The 16,855-nt window shown below is 46.4% G+C and overlaps 1 pseudogene; it reads right to left on the reverse strand.

Moving 5' to 3' along the window:
• Positions 1 to 8,537: 8,537 nt before the first annotated feature.
• LOC126475861 (5S ribosomal RNA) lies at positions 8,538 to 8,655 on the reverse strand (annotated as a pseudogene).
• Positions 8,656 to 16,855: the final 8,200 nt, after the last annotated feature.

The following is a 16,855-nucleotide window of genomic DNA, read 5'->3' on the forward strand; positions in this document are numbered from 1 at the left end:
TAATGTGCCCAAAGGACTTGACGACCTCGAGCGTGCCGCGTCCTTACGTATCTTTTGCGCGATGAGTGCACCATCGACTTTCTCTGCTAAAAATTCAAGTAAATGTAGTACGTCGCCTTCGGGTAGTTTTCCATGTTGACGTGAATTATCCAACGCCGAGAAATGTCTACTTGCAAATCGCGCAAAATTTTTGCTGGGAGGACATTGCCATAAGCAATTTCATCTTCGCCCAAATATTTCAGAGTTTGGACGCACTTATTGTATTATATGAATATCGTGTTAAGAGCTTAAGGGCGTTCAACTCGAACAGATCCAGTTCTTCTGAACAATCTACGTGCGCTTGCACTATGTGGTTACTGTCTCCATATATTGCCTGAAGAATTTGCTTAGTATTTTCGTTCACAGAAGAAACTGTTGCTATGCCATCGACCACCTTTTTGGGTCACCAGCGAGATACCCTCTGAGGAACGCGTGTTTGTTGACAGTAGACACGGAAGCATTCCTGTCTATACATCTTTCAAACTGCTCTCAAAATCTGGGACAAATCTCAATGTTTCCATAGAATGGTTTGAGTTTCACAGACGACAGCTTAATTGACTTAGGGATATGAATCACATAGGAGACTGGATTAGTGGTACGCGATGTCAGGTTGGATGAAGGCAATTTTTTTCTCGATCCTTCTTGGACATTGAAAATCGTGCGTTTCGCTTTGTCAGGATAAGCATCGCAAAGACCTTAGTCCGTGTTATACTCCTCGTCCGAGAGACGATAGTGTAATACATCGTCTAGCCGTGAGACTAGTGACAAATCTTGTTCCAAGCGTTTCTTGCTATGTTTAACATCCTCTAGCGGTATGTCACATGAGAAATATTGGATCACGGGTACTAGACGCGTGATAAGACATCTCTGACGAGATCGTCCTCTTTTCAAACTTTGTAGCTCATCAGGAGGAATTGTTGTTCGTAGCATTCAATTAACACAGTATTGGGGCTGTCAACTATTCCACTGTTTCGAGTGACCAAAGACTGACCCCGTAAAGCAACTCGCGCCTGGCCAGAGATGCTTGTGGGAACGAGGGTGTAGCCAGTGATGAGTGCATCGCTTACTCCAGGCAAGTGCAGCGGATGTTAGATAGGTCTTTACTCTTTGACTGTTCGTTCAGTTAGTTTCCTTTTTCGCGTTGGTAAAATAAAGTATTTTGTGCAAAGCTGTATGTGGGTTTAATTTGCTGCCTACATAATTGGTGACACCGGGAAAAATAAGACAAGCTCTCCTAACTTAATATTGTGCGGCAGTTTTGCCAAAGATGGAAAAAGCTTGACGGGTATATTTTCGTAGTGTAAAACTACCGGTATTTAATAAATATTCAGACACGTACTGAGAATATACTTGTACGGTTTATTACTTGGTGTTACAGAAAAAGAAGCGCAGTTGCTATACGTAACTTGTAAACAACAAAAACAGTAACCAAGGAACAGAATAAACATAAAAACGAAAGATATAACTCCAAGGAGTAGGCAACAACATTATTCAGCGCTCTAAGCGGCGGATTCAAACTTGGCGGTTTACGGCATTCATTTGTTGCAGTGCAGTCACTGAATTCGCGACACAACTGTATCTATGAATGGCGCGAACGGAACTAACGTGTGCGGACACAGCAGTCGACGTGAGTAGCGGTCGCTACAAGCTAACAAAATTCTGCAAGCAACAACCGACGAATTGCGACAGCTAAAGCAAGTGGTTGGGCCTTTGGAGCTTGCAACTCTGAGGAATGATAGCAAAATGGAATCCATGAAGTTGCAAACTCTGGTAGTAGCAGCCACACCTCGAGAATACTCACATCCCGAAGATTTTTCCCTCACGAAGGCGCCTTTATCAACCGCGCCACGGTTGTAGTTAAGAGCACCTCCATTCACGCCTACGCAACCAGACATAAGATTGCAATAACAGAGAATGTCTTCGAGCAACAACGCATAACAAAAGACCACGAAAAATTCACTCTCGCAATTGGAAGACCCTGCAGGAGAGACGCTCAGTAGCTCGGTACGGGCTTTTGTTAAAGTTTCGAGAACATACCTTCACCGAAGAGTCAAGCAGTATATTGCTCCCTCCTACGTATATCTCGCGAAGAGACCATGAGCATAAAATCAGAGAGATTAGAGCCCACACAGAGGCATACCGACAAACTTTCTTTCCACGAACAATACGAGACTGGAATAGAAGGGAAAACCGATAGAGGTACTCAAGGTACCCTCCGCCACACACCGTTAGGTGGCTTGCGGAGTATGGGTGTGAATGTAGATGTAGCAACCTGGATCAGAGGACAACAGCGATAGTCCGTAACATGATCATACATCCGCCGCTTTCCAACAATCATACACCACACTTAAAACGGCGTTGATCGCTCGCTGCACGAAATTACCTAAACAGCGAATTTCCCAGCTGATGTATCAGGAGAAACGCAGGGACAGAAGTCCACCTGAATTTTGGAGACATTTACCCACTATAGTCGACGCAAACATGACATCCAGTGAATTGTTACTCCACGTCTTGCGACAGCAGCTTCCTCATCAAATTCAACTGACGTTGATTGATTACGAAGGACAGTCTCTCGACAAGCAAACAGCTGACAGAGCTTTCGCTACTCTGCAGTCGGCGCTCGTAGCGCCCGTAGCAACGTCATCTACCACCTCTGCAACGGAAGTCTATGATGACTCATCGGAATGTTTAGAAGAATCAAAGTTAAGCTGTGCAGCCACAGGCTACAGACAAAAACCAGGCGTCGCTGAGGGGATCAGGAAACTGCAAGACGCGATGGAAAGTACATAACGTGGAGCTGCAGACGTCCACCAGTAACAAGAAGAGGTCACACCCCAAACAGGATCAAGCTCACACCGATTATTTTTGCTGGTATCACAGACGATTCGGGCCACAAGCTGCAAGGTGCATAAAACCTTGTCGACATCCAAATGGCGAGGGCAGCCCGGTCTAGCCGCCACGGGCTGCAGCACACACGAACGGCGTCGTATACGAACAAAGAACCAGGTGACAGTTCCAGGCAGCAATACGAACAGTTAAGGTAAGGCACTTGACGGCTTTCTGTATGCTATGCCCTTCTGCCATTCTGCGTCACCCTGGGAGTATAAGCTGACATCGCACACATTACAAGTGGCTGATAGACCCTCAGGCCTCATCTTCCTGATAGACACCGGCTGGGAAGAGAGTGCGTTGCCAGCCCAGAGCTTTGTTAAGAAAGGTACGTGGGAGCCTTTGAGATTGATAGCAGTTAACAGTTCAAGTATAACCACGTACGGTTATAAAGAGCTATTGGAGATATTGGTTTATCTACGCGTTACAAGTCGACTTTTGTAGTGGCAGATATTTTACACCTGATCTTAGGCGCAGATTTCTTGTCTGATTTTGCACTCACCGTGGACTTGACAAATAACTCTCTTACTACTCGATGAAATAGGGGTGTGATAAAAGGTTTTCGGTGCAGTGCGGCAGAGGCTGTTTTAGGAGTAGTTAGTAGCTCAGCTATAGTGTCTCCCAACTAGAAGCATTCACTTCCGCAGCCATTTCCAGTCTGATGACAGGATGAGCCCGTTCAGGACGAGCATCGTCTTCCAGAGACTCGCGCCCCTCAAGGAATCGGTTCCACAACACTTGAACGACTCAGACTGTCCTCACCGTACACAGCTTTCATCCGTCGATACATTTCACGGCCTCCAACTCCCTCCGCCGCCAAAAATCGAATCACTCCTCGTTGTTCCTGCTTACTCGCCTGCATGTTCGGTAGTGGACGATAACTTGTATGAACACATTCTCTTTGGCGTGAAACCGCAGTTGCGCTATGCAACATCTAATGGTGCGCACGTGTCAGCCTCTCTACCAATAGATGACGCCACCATACCTGCAGTTACATGGTGCCACCTTATGTGTAAAGCAAGGGTAAGCGCATTGACCAGGTTTAGTTTGAATGACCCTAATATTTTGATACTTAAGACATTGCACTTTGTGACATTCATTGGCTGTTTAGTACTTTTGTAACAAACTAATTTTATCCTATTGTTTCCGAAAGTGGTCATCATTAACTGTACACTACGAATACGCCCAGGGCACCCCACCTGTCCACCTCCTCAAATAAGCTGATGACACTGCATTCCTGGCTGTCTATCCTACCCTTCAATAGCTCCAACACACCCTCCAAACGTACCCTGACCAGTTCACCACTTGGTGTAACTAGTGGTTCCTTCGTATCAACCCCTCCAAAACCCAGGCAATCATCACAGGCTGCACCACCTGCTCCTTCCACCTCCACGATTTCTACCTCAACGTTTATGGTGGTCCCATCCAGCTCACCCTCACCCTGAGATACCTTGGCCTCAGCCTCGAGCGTCACCTCTCCTTGATCCTTCATCTCCTGACCATCCAGCAGAAAGCCCATTCCCACCTCCGCCTCCTGCAACTCCTGTCTAGCCGGACATGGGGATTGCATCCTTCCACCATCCTCCACACCTCACACCTACAAACTCCTCATCTGCCCTATCCGCTGTTATGCCAGCGTTGCCTGGATCTCTGTCCCCCCTCCCAACTTTTATAACGCTCTCCAAATCCTTGAACGCCACGTGCACCACCTTGCCTTCTGTATCTGCCTTCCTTCCCCCACACGACTCCTGTGTGACCTCATCCTCCACCTCCTCCTTTTTCTCCAACATGTGGATCCTTTACACTGTCTGTAGGCTTTATCCGCACCACCCCCTGGTTTCCTCCGACCCCTCCATCCGCACCAGTCGCTGCCCTCTCTCCACATCTACACCCCCCATCTCCTTCATCAGGCAATTTCCAGCACCTCCCCCTCCCAGATGTTGAACTTCTTTGTGACATCTACCCTTGCTACCAACTATAACCTGGCCTTGTTCCCTCCCCCCTCCCCAGAGCCCCCATTTTCCTCCTCTCCCCTCCTTCTCCCAGAGCGGATTTTCCTCCTTCCCCCTGAGTCCCTCACCCCCTCCTTGGCTGTTTTCCTGTCCCATCCCTTCTCTCCCCAGCCCTTCTTGGGCGCGCCCCCACCTCATCTCCCTTTCTCTCCCTTACTTCTCCCCTCCTTTTCCCTTCTCCCTCCGCCCCCCCCCCCCCATCAGACCTTCCCAGGTTTTTTCCATTATCAGGTGTGCTGCATTTGTGTTGTGTTCAGTGTCATCACACAGTATCATTAAGTGATGTGGTTTTAATTGTATGCTCGAGCTGTACGTAGTCCACGATTGTTTGTATGCTTTTTATACTGTGGCCGACTTTTAACTTGCTTTTGCGTCCAGTGTTTTTTAAGTGCACTACACATCACCAGCTGTGTTCTTTTTAACTTTATGACGACTTTTTAACTGTCTCCCAGTGCATGTTTCCATATTAGTGTGTATTTTAACTCCGATCATCTCCATTTACAGTGTTTTTATGTTCCCCCTTTTCTTATCCACATTTTATGTAAGAGTTTGCCTTCTTTAAATCCCTTTGGCTGAAGAGCGGTGGACTGTGCTGCTGCCAGCCCTCCCATACCCATGTGGGGCAGGAGAATGAAATTACAATGGTCATCATAAAGTAATAAAAAGATCTATTTTGCAACTTCGGCTGTCTGTCATATTACAACTTTATCACAAGTTGCTGACCCTTCAACATTCCAGATTGCTGGAAATCCGCAAAGAGGGAGTAAATTATGTGTGGAGTAAAGTTTTGAATACGCATAACCTTTTATGAGGAGAAAGAAGATGAACTACTTTCACTTGGTGTTTTACAGCTGACCGACACACCCTAACGACATGTGGTGACTACAACCCGCCTGTTCAGTAATAGTTAAACACGGCACTTTTATTCAAGGACGTGACTACGTGGTCGCTGGTGACTCTCTCCCTCGTCCCCCGTCGTAAGTAATGGATGTACGGCCGCGGCTAATCCGCAGGGACGCAGGGCAGTGACGGCTGACCGCCGTGCTGTGTGGCAGACCGCCGCGCTGCGCCATTCCCTTTGCGTTACGCACTGCACGCACGACTCGTCCCAGGCCGCCCGTTCCCTACGCTGCGCGTCACCTGTTATTCTATTCACGGCATTACCGCGGTGGCTGCTGGCCGGGCCGCACGCCCCACGGCGCTAATAAAGCGAACAGCGCAGCGTGGGTGACTGGTGAGGGGGGGGGGGGACGGGGCGGGGGGGGGGGGGGGGAGCAGGTCGCGGAGCGACGAAACGGCTGCCTTTGCCTGCTGCAGTCTGACGGCGCGGAATTTCGGCCGCATCACGTTTTACGACATGACGATCGTAAATGACAGAAATTAGCGTCTCTCTCTCGTTACCGGTCAAATGCTCCTTTGATACTTTGTCTAATGAAGCTGTCGTTGGGATGCCAAGTAATGGAATGAGCGACGAATGTTTAATAATGTGTGGGGTGACAAGATGCTGCCGCCTCACATCGTCACAGACGTATGTAATATGAAACACTCAGTTGCTTTCATGAAATATACCAAAAATCACGAATTAAAGATTTATGTAACTCTGTTCCAAGAGGAACAGTTTCACACCGTTACCGCGTAAGAAAGAACCAGAGATTGTACAGAGTTTCAAAGAGAGCGTAAGGGAACAATTGACAGGAATGGTGGAAAGAAATACAGTAGAAGACGAATGGGTAGCTCTGAGGGATGAAGTAGTGAAGGCAGCGGAGGATCAAGTAGGTAAAAAGATGAGGGCTAGTAGAAATTCTTGGGTAACAGAAGAAATATTGAATTTAATTGATGAAAGGAGAAAATATAAAAATGCAGTAAATGAAGCAGGCAAAAAGGAATACGAACGTCTCAAAAATGAGATCGACAGGAAGTGCAAAACGGCTAAGCAGGCATGGCTAGAGGACAAATGTAAGGATGTAGAGGCTTATCTCACTAGGGGTAAGATAGATAATGCCTACAGGAAAATTAAAGAGACCTTTGGAGAAAAAAGCCATTTGTATGAATATCAAGAGCTCTGATGGAAACCCAGTTCTAAGCAAAGAGGGGAAAGCAGAAAGGTGGAAGGAGTATATAGAGGGTCTATACAAGGGCGATGTACTTGAGGACAATATTATGGAAATGGAAGATGATGATAAAATGGGAGATACGATACTGCGTGAAGAGTTTGACAGAGCACTGAAAGACCTGAGTCGAAACAAGGCCCCGGGAGTAGACAACATTCCATTAGAACTACTGACGGCCTTGGGAGAACCAGTCCCGACAAAACTCTACCATCTGGTTAGCAAGATGTACGAGACAGGCGAAATGCCCTCAGACTTCAAGAAGAATATAATAATTCCAATCCCAAAGAAAGCAGGTGTTGACTGATGTGAAAATTATCGAACTATCAGTTTAATAAGTCATAGCTGCAAAATACTAACAGAAGAATGCTGAAGATTAGATGGGTAGATCACATACCTAATCAGGAGGTATTGAATAGAATTGGAGAGAAGAGGAGCTTGCGGCACAATTTGACTAGAAGAAGGGATCGGTTGGTAGGACATGTTCTGAGACATCGAGGGATCACCAATTTAGTATTGGAGGGCAGCGTGGAGGGTAAAAATCGTAGAGGGAGACCAAGAGATGAATACACTAAGCAGATTCAGAAGGATGTAGGTTGCAGTAGGTACTGGGAGATGAAGGAGCTTGCACAGGATAGATTAGCATGGAGAGCTGCATCAAACCAGTCTCAGGACTGAAGACCACAACAACAACAACAACAACAACAACAACAACAACAACAACAACCGCGTAAGACCTGGCGTAGACGTAGCTCTTTTCCTAACACCACAACTACCACCAACACCACCACCCCACCACCAGAACAACACCCATCTTCATCGCCATAATCACTGAAACGCCCTGCTAAACCAGCAGGATAGGACAGGTGGTCGGAATTGTGTAAATGGGCCAGAATGAACGGCTGCCAGTTACACTCGAACATACATAATCTTATTTCTTTGATCAAACATTACAGTACAAATTCTTGAACTTCGTTTTTGGCTGAATATGCCACACTATCTTATGCCTTAAGGGCACAACCACTTTAATTTTTTAAAAAAAATAGCTAAAAGCCATTCAGACGCCTAAGATAATATTTAGAGGGCAAAAGGCCTCACATTAAGTAAGCAACAATCTTAATGTAAAGATAGCTGAAAGTCAATGATTTAAGACTCAAGGTACAATTAAAATAAAAAGAACGCAAGGCAGAAGGCTTTATCTTCGATTAGGCTGAAGGCCCCTAACAGTTTAATGCTCGAAAGACAAAAATCTTTGATTTTAAAACGACTGTAGGCCCATGACTTAAAGCACTCCGTCTTCAGGCCACAAGTGGCCCATCGCGACCATCCGAACGCCGTATCATCCTAAGGTGAGGATGCGGATAGGAGGGGCGTATGGTCAGCACACCGCTCTCCCGGTCGTTACGATGGTTTTCTTTGACCGGAGTCGCTACTATTCGGTCGAGTAGCTCCTCAATTGGCATCACTAGGCTGAGTGCGACCCGAAAGATGGCAACAGCACATGGTGGCCCGGATGGTCACCCATCCAAATGCCGGCCACGCCCGACAGCGCTTAACTTCGGTGATCTGACGGGAACCGGTGTATCCACTGCGGCAAGGCCGTTGCCCCCATGACTTAAAGCACAACTAAAATAATTTTTAGTAAACAGTAGGCCCAAGGCTTTATTGTTAAATAACATATTAATCAGGCTGAAGGCTCAAACAATCTAACACATGACAGTCAAGGAATTTTAAAGAGGCTTTCGTGACTTAAAAACACTACTAAAAACAACACAACTTCAATTCAAAACCATCGGCTATGAGCCATACAAATACACAGAACATAAAATAACAATAGGCAGTGCAGTTAACGGCACTCAGAAATTTTGGGGGTCGGCCAGCACTTGAATTACTAACGATCACATAGGGGAGACAGGCAGTCGCCCCAACCATTCTCGATCCGACGACAACCTAACCAACAGACAGTCAGCGGACCAACCGACAAGGTAACTTGCGCTCCACTCGACCATCGCACAACCGGGAGTTCAATGCAAATTGTAAAAGGCGTGGTTACCCACATCCAAGTATACATTAAGCTATCAAACTACACACCATAGTGGACAGCGACAACATGGTGAGGAAAGGACACTGCCTGAATTTAAGTCAATGGCCAGGGCAGGTAACCGGGACGTTAACGGCCACAAGGCAGAAAATTCCGCTGGTGCAATTCAATTGCAAATAACCAAATAGAGTCAGACTCCACTGGACGGTGCCTAAACTTTCGCGAACTCGAACATACACCTTGTTGCTCGCTGGAATGTCCCAACAGTCAACAACGAGAACCAGACGGGACAATGTGAACAGTCTTGCCTTGCTGATAAATTAAATCAAAACTCAACTTTCGTGTCCAGGGCCGGTGAGCCACAGACCTTGTAGCAATGGGAACAGCTCCACACACTCCGACACTCGGGTGGGAGTCTCTAGAGGAAAGGAGGCGTTCTTTTCGTGAATCGCTACTGAGGAAATTCAGAGACCCAGCATTTGAGGCTGACTGCAGTACAATTTTACTGCCGCCAACTTACATTTCGCGGAAAGACCACAAAGATAAGATAAGAGAGATTTGGACTCGTACAGAGGCATATAGACAGTCATTTTTCCCTCGTTCTGTTTGGGAGTGGAACAGGGAGAGAAGATTCTAGTTGTGGTACGAGGTGCCCTTCGCCACGCACCGTATGGTGGATTGCGGAGTATGAATGTAGATGTAGACACTGCGTTGAAACCACCAGCGGGCCCAGCTAAAAAGCACTCCGCGGAAATTTCCTCGCTGCTCCACGCCAACCGACCGACTGCCACACATCGGCACGGAGACAGCACTAAAATAACTCAGCAGTCGACATCACAAGCTACACACAGTTTCACGAACACTTGCACGGAGGACTAGACAATGCTAGCGGCAGTGACTGTGCAATAACAACGACGGATCACGACTCAACACCCGCAGGCAACCCATAAGCGATCGCCAGCCAACATATACGTCATCCGAAAAGACGACCGACTGACGACCAACCAAGATGGTCCGCACTCAAGTGATGTGTATCGGCAACCGTCGGGCGAGCCATGGCTATCCGGACCTCACTGCAGCCGCGCCCCGACTGAACTTCTGCCGCGTCCTAAGTCAAACACTGACAGGTCTGAACTACAGTTCCGAACTAAAACACGACAACCGGGAAGTAATAGCAATCAGCAAATATAATACGCCAGGGCTTATATCGATAAGCGCCGCTGCTGTCGCTCACAGGGAGGCAAAGCAGCAACTCAGTAACAACAAGAAATTGAAACTAACGCAACGAAGTGGCAGTGTAGTAAAAAAAAAAAAAAAAATAAAAAAAAAATTGTAAATTAAGGGGCGACTACGAGCCACTCACAGCTCAGTCACCACGATGATTCAACTGACATCCACTGTAAAGAATAGCCTCCTTTAGATGTTTCCGTCAATTACATCTAAACTCCGTTCGAACAGGCCATGAAGTCCCAACGGCACCGACCGGTTACTGCGTCATCGTCAGCCCGTAGGCATCACTGGTTGCGGATATGGAGGGGTATGTGGTCAGCGCACCGCTCTCTTAGCCGTATGATAGTTTACTAGACAGGAGCCGCTACTTCTCAGTCAAGTAGCTCCTCAGTTTGCCTCACAAGAGCTGAGTGCACCCCTCTTGCCAATAGCGTCCGCAAGACCAGATGGCCACCATCCAAGTGCTAGCCCAGCCCGACAGCGCTTAACTTCGGTGATCTGACGGGAATCGGTGTTACCACTGCGGCAAGGCTTTTCCTGTCGATTGCCGTCTTCAATAAGATGCATTCAACTTGCTCCTCCATGTTCGCTAATGCAATCCGCCTACCTTCTCTTACATTGCAAAAAAAATGGTTCAAATGGCTCTGAGCACTATGGGACTCAACTGCTGAGGTCATTAGTCCCCTAGAACTTAGAAGTAGTTAAACCTAACTAACCTAAGGACATCACAAACATCCATGCCCGAGGCAGGATTCGAACCTGCGACCGTAGCGGTCTTGCGGTTCCAGACTGCAGCGCCTTTAACTTCACGGCCACTTCGGCCGGCTCTCTTACATTGCAATCAAGGTTTTTTTTTTTTTTTAATCCCATTTTTCATAGAGCATGTTAACGCAATGCGGTGGTACGTGTTACTGTAACAAATATTGCAGAAACATTTAGCATTTTCTGTTTGCCCTGTTAAAAATTCCTCTATGCTATAAAAGTATCTGCATTTAACAGACATTGTCAGAAGAAGAGAGATCTCTGTATCAATGTAAAAGTTTTACCCCTGGCGAAGATGACGGAGGTAGTCATCGAAAGCTTGGGATTGCATCCAAATTTTACGCGGCAAGTAAACCGAGGACTTTACATGCAATGTAAAAAAGCTTCCAAAACAGATGTTTTATTGCCCATATCGCAGTTCACAGACATGATGACTACTAGTTTCAGCAAAGTGATATTGCCATTGACAGATCCCTACATAGGTTCTTTATAGTTCACATACCCGATGATCTGCAGATGGCAATATAACTTTCCTGAAACTAGTAATCAGGATATATACAAGTCGTGGTCTTGGCAACAAAACGTCTGTTCTTGAAACTTTTTACGAAATGATCTGCTAAGGAAAAAATCACTTTAATCTACATTTGAAAACACTTCTACTGTTGTGGGGAACCAACCTAACTTGTTCACTCACTATGTGCCGAAGGTAGCACAGAGTGCTAGATTCAGTAGAATTGCCCCTCACCTCTTCACCGGTGGAGAAAAAAGCAGACAAACTGCCTGATCGTGACTGCAACTAGAGAAAGCTCAACACATTCAAGAAACCGGAATTAATATGTTGCAAATTATAACTTAAATTGTTTAGAGATATATAAAAGCACCAATCCTACAGTTTGGCTGTAATTAATATAATACTGTAGTTAGCATAAAGATATACAGGGTGTCCATAAAGTCCCTTTACAACTTCAAAATTTTATTACAACGGCAGTAGTTGAAATATTTTAACATTTCTTTTATTGTAATCAGTGTCTATAAAAGTTTTTTGACAGTGTCTCATAGTTTAGTTGCACGAAGAACATCAAGACGGTTCTCGGTTTCTTGCCATGTTCGCTGTAGCATAGTGTCATCAATGGTGGCAATGGCATTACGAATCCTTTGTTTCAAGTCAGCAGTGTGCCGTATATGTGTTTCATACACGATATCTTTCACTTAACCTCATAAAAATGTCCAAGGCAGTGATATCTGAAGAACGCGTTGGCGAAGGAATTGGCCCATCCCTCCCAATCCATCTGCCTGGAAATGTTTCATTGAGGAACCAACGAACATGCAGTCCCCAATGTGGTGGTGTACCATCTTGATGGAAAATGATAATTGGTTGTAAGTCAGTCAATTGTGGTGCTACATATTCGATCAGAAGGTCGAGATAAACATCTGCAGTGATTGAAGTTAAAATCTTTTGTGTTATTAGGCCGCGTCATATTTCTACTAAAATGACCCACGTTTCGACTCCTCCGCTCGGATCTTCCTCAGGATCTTATGGTGTCCACACACACACACACTGCACAGTGTTCTAGCAGTAGTGGACACCATAAGATCCTGAGGAAGATCCCAGCAGAGGGATCGAAACGTCGATCATTATAGTAGAAATATGAAGCGGCCTAATAATCCAGAAGATTTTAACTTCAGTGACAACGGCCACGAAAGCCTGCAGAATTACATATCTGCAGTAATTGTTGACACGTTGAAGAAGAATGGACCAATTATTCGGTTTCACATGATTCCGTACCACATATTCACTTTTGGACTACCCGGTGAAGCTCCCTAGTCACATGGTGGTGTTGAGATCCCCATATTCCCACAGTGTGTCTGTTTAATGTCCCAGAAACAGGAAAAGTAGCCTCGTCACTGAAGCAAACCCGCTTGAGGTATGCTTCATCCTCCGAAAGGCGTTCCAGCATGTTGAGTGCAAACTCTGTCCGTTTTGACTTGCCATTTGGCTCAAGTGTCTGTAACAGTTGTACTTTGTAAGCGTACAATCGTAAGTTTTTGTGGAGGACCTTATGCACTGTCGAATGTGGTAGTCGAAACTGTCTGACAGCAGTATGGATGGACTTCGTAAGTGAACTAGTGAATTTTAAAACGCGATCGATGTTTTCCTCGGATGTCCATGGTCGCCCGCTCCTCCCTTTTGTCTCCATAAATTTTTTTGTGCCATGGACGGATTGAAGCGCGCAGTGGTGGATCTCTTCCATACTTCGTTCTGAAGTTTCGTTGAGTCTGAACATCTGATTTTGTCTCAATAAACCAGGACACCCATTGTCCCTTCTCTTGAGGATTTGCCATTTTATAGAGGTTCAGTTCCTGCCATCAACATAGTATTTGAAAACCAAAATTTTAATATATGTAAAAACTTTACTAAACATTGATTACAATAAAAGATAATTTGTTAAAATATTTCAACAACTGCCGTTGTAATAAAATTTTGCAGTTGTAATGGGACTTTATGGAGACCCTGTATATTTTTAGTACTTTTAGAGACTCGAGGTATGAAAGTTGTGAACTTGAAATTTTTATAGTAAATGTCTTTTATCATGTAGTCGTCGCCCTGAACTATCTGCTGCGCTAATTTTCTTATTTTAGTCTTTCCTAAAACTTCAGTATTTTGCCCACAACAAGCAATAACTTTTCTAGATCTCCCACCCACTACAGATAAGCTAGCAAATAGAAACTTGTGCATCATGTTCCAGAACTAGATTAATGAGGATATGCCAATTTCCGGGACAATGAGTGGAATATTACCTGGTACAGAGAAGTTTAGGGGCGTGCATATGGCACACTTGGCTGGGAACCCTGTCTTGAGAGGTCGACCGTCTGGTACTAGTTTTTTTATTGGACGCGACTTCGGCGACTTAGGCGTCGATGATAGTGATCACAACACACATTCACACACACACACACACACACACACACACACACACACACACACACGCACACACACAGATTCTCGAGGGACGAAAATCTCCAACCCTGCCGAGAATCGAATCTGTGGTCCCATGGTTGAAATTCAGCTACACTAACAAGAGCATGACAAGCTGATAGGGGAGTTCAGAGGAGCAAGGCTACGAATATTTCAGTTAGAAGTTTGCAGAAGCCGTAATTATTTCAATAAATGTGTGTGTGAATTTCAAAGGAATCAAACTGCTGAGGTCATCGGTCCCTATACTTACATACTACTTAAAGTAACTAATACTAAGAAAAACACACACGCACATGCCAGAGGGAGGATTCGAATATCCGGCGGTAGGGTCCGCGCAATCCGTTACATAGCGCCTCAAACATCGTGGCCACTCCGAGCGGCTGATTTCAGTAGTGACTCCAAATTTGGTTAGTGTACTTTAGAAACAATCGTCTAATAGATAAAAGCTATTAGAATCTCAGTTAGAAAGTGTAGATGAGAATTTGTGGTGATGCGGAGTGCACCTTTTGAGCAGGAAGTCTGATGCACTGTCGGTGAAAAATCATGTGTTGCCAATGCCGTCTCACAGTTACATGAAAGGAAGTAGTAAACAGTAGTCGGTCGTTTTGAACAGTTCGTTACGGAGGCTGCCACAGGTGCAGACTGCGGTAAGCCGATACCGCAGTGTTATCGCCTCGGATTTTTCAGTATTTTCCAATTTTTGTGTTCCATCTATATAAAAATACGGAATTGTGAGTGGAGCGACAGACTTTGCACTTGAGGCGCGAGCGAATCTATCAATGACTAAACTTGCATTTATTTTTGTTGTTAACCCTTTTGCAGCTGCAGATGGGCCCTTTGCATTCCACGCTGAGGCGGCTTTCTTTACGGCTGTGCTGCTTGCCAAATTCTGGTGCCTCTGCTGACAGACTGCGATTCAGCGGATATGAAATTTTTATATCAGAGTTTTCGACAACTATTAGGTGAAAAAATTTGACTTTTGCGCGTTTTATAGTCTGATATCTTCACTCGATAAAGAAATCAATTTCGTACGTTCTCCATCATACATACTGCGCTGCATCAAATTAAATGAAACATTACATGAATTTTTAAACACTTCACAGAGGTAAAAATGCATTGCTTAAGCTTTGCGTATAGTTTATTTAATCTGACACATTGCAGTGAATTAAATGTAGATAAGATACCGAAATTTCATTTACAATTGAGAGCAGAACGGCATCTCATTTCGTTCTCGAGTCTTTGGGTTTCAATCCGAAGGAAGGTCGTGCGCCACGCTTCTATTCACGTCCTTGCGCATCCCGAATCCCATGGTCATAACAATCGTCATATCTCATAAACCATTAAAGTTATAGGAACGATTGTTTTTTTACAAGTGACAGCACGCTGTGAGGCACATATCTTGTACCATAAAGACACTCCTGGAAATGGAAAAAAGAACACATTGACACCGGTGTGTCAGACCCACCATACTTGCTCCGGACACTGCGAGAGGGCTGTACAAGCAATGATCACACGCACGGCACAGCGGACACAACAGGAACCGCGGTGTTGGCCGTCGAATGGCGCTAGCTGCGCAGCATTTGTGCACCGCCGCCGTCAGTGTCAGCCAGTTTGCCGTGGCATACGGAGCTCCATCGCAGTCTTTAACACTGGTAGCATGCCGCGACAGCGTGGACGTGAACCGTATGTGCAGTTGACGGACTTTGAGCGAGGGTGTATAGTGGGCATGCGGGAGGCCGGGTGGACGTACCGCCGAATTGCTCAATACGTGGGGCGTGAGGTCTCCACAGTACATCGATGTTGTCGCCAGTGGTCGGCGGAAGGTGCACGTGCCCGTCGACCTGGGACCGGACCGCAGCGACGCACGGATGCACGCCAAGACCGTAGGATCCTACGCAGTGCCGTAGGGGGCCGCACCGCCACTTCCCAGCAAATTAGGGACACTGTTGCTCCTGGGGTATCGGCGAGGACCATTCGCAACCGTCTCCATGAAGCTGGGCTACGGTCCCGCACACCGTTAGGCCGTCTTCCGCTCACGCCCCAACATCGTGCAGCCCGCCTCCAGTGGTGTCGCGACAGGCGTGAATGGAGGGACGAATGGAGACGTGTCGTCTTCAGCGATGAGAGTCGCTTCTGCCTTGGTGCCAATGATGGTCGTATGCGTGTTTGGCGCCGTGCAGGTGAGCGCCACAATCAGGACTGCATACGACCGAGGCACACAGGGCCAACACCCGGCATCATGGTGTGGGGAGCGATCTCCTACACTGGCCGTACACCACTGGTGATCGTCGAGGGGACACTGAATAGTGCACGGTACATCCAAACCGTCATCGAACCCATCGTTCTACCATTCCTAGACCGGCAAGGGAACTTGCTGTTCCAACAGGACAATGCACGTCCGCATGTATCCCGTGCCACCCAACGTGCTCTAGAAGGTGTAAGTCAACTACCCTGGCCAGCAAGATCTCCGGACCTGTCCCCCATTGAGCATGTTTGGGACCGGATGAAGCGTCGTCTCACGCGGTCTGCACGTCCAGCTCGAACGCTGGTCCAACTGAGGCGCCAGGTGGAAATGGCATGGCAAGCCGTTCCACAGGACTACATCCAGCATCTCTACGATCGTCTCCATGGGAGAATAGCAGCCTGCATTGCTGCGAAAGGTGGATATACACTGTACTAGTGCCGACATTGTGCATGCTCTGTTGCCTGTGTCTATGTGCCTGTGGTTCTGTCAGTGTGATCATGTGATGTATCTGACCCCAGGAATGTGTCAATAAAGTTTCCCCTTCCTGGGACA

Source organism: Schistocerca serialis, chromosome 4 (assembly GCF_023864345.2).
Source record: "Schistocerca serialis cubense isolate TAMUIC-IGC-003099 chromosome 4, iqSchSeri2.2, whole genome shotgun sequence".
NCBI lineage: Eukaryota > Metazoa > Arthropoda > Insecta > Orthoptera > Acrididae > Schistocerca > Schistocerca serialis.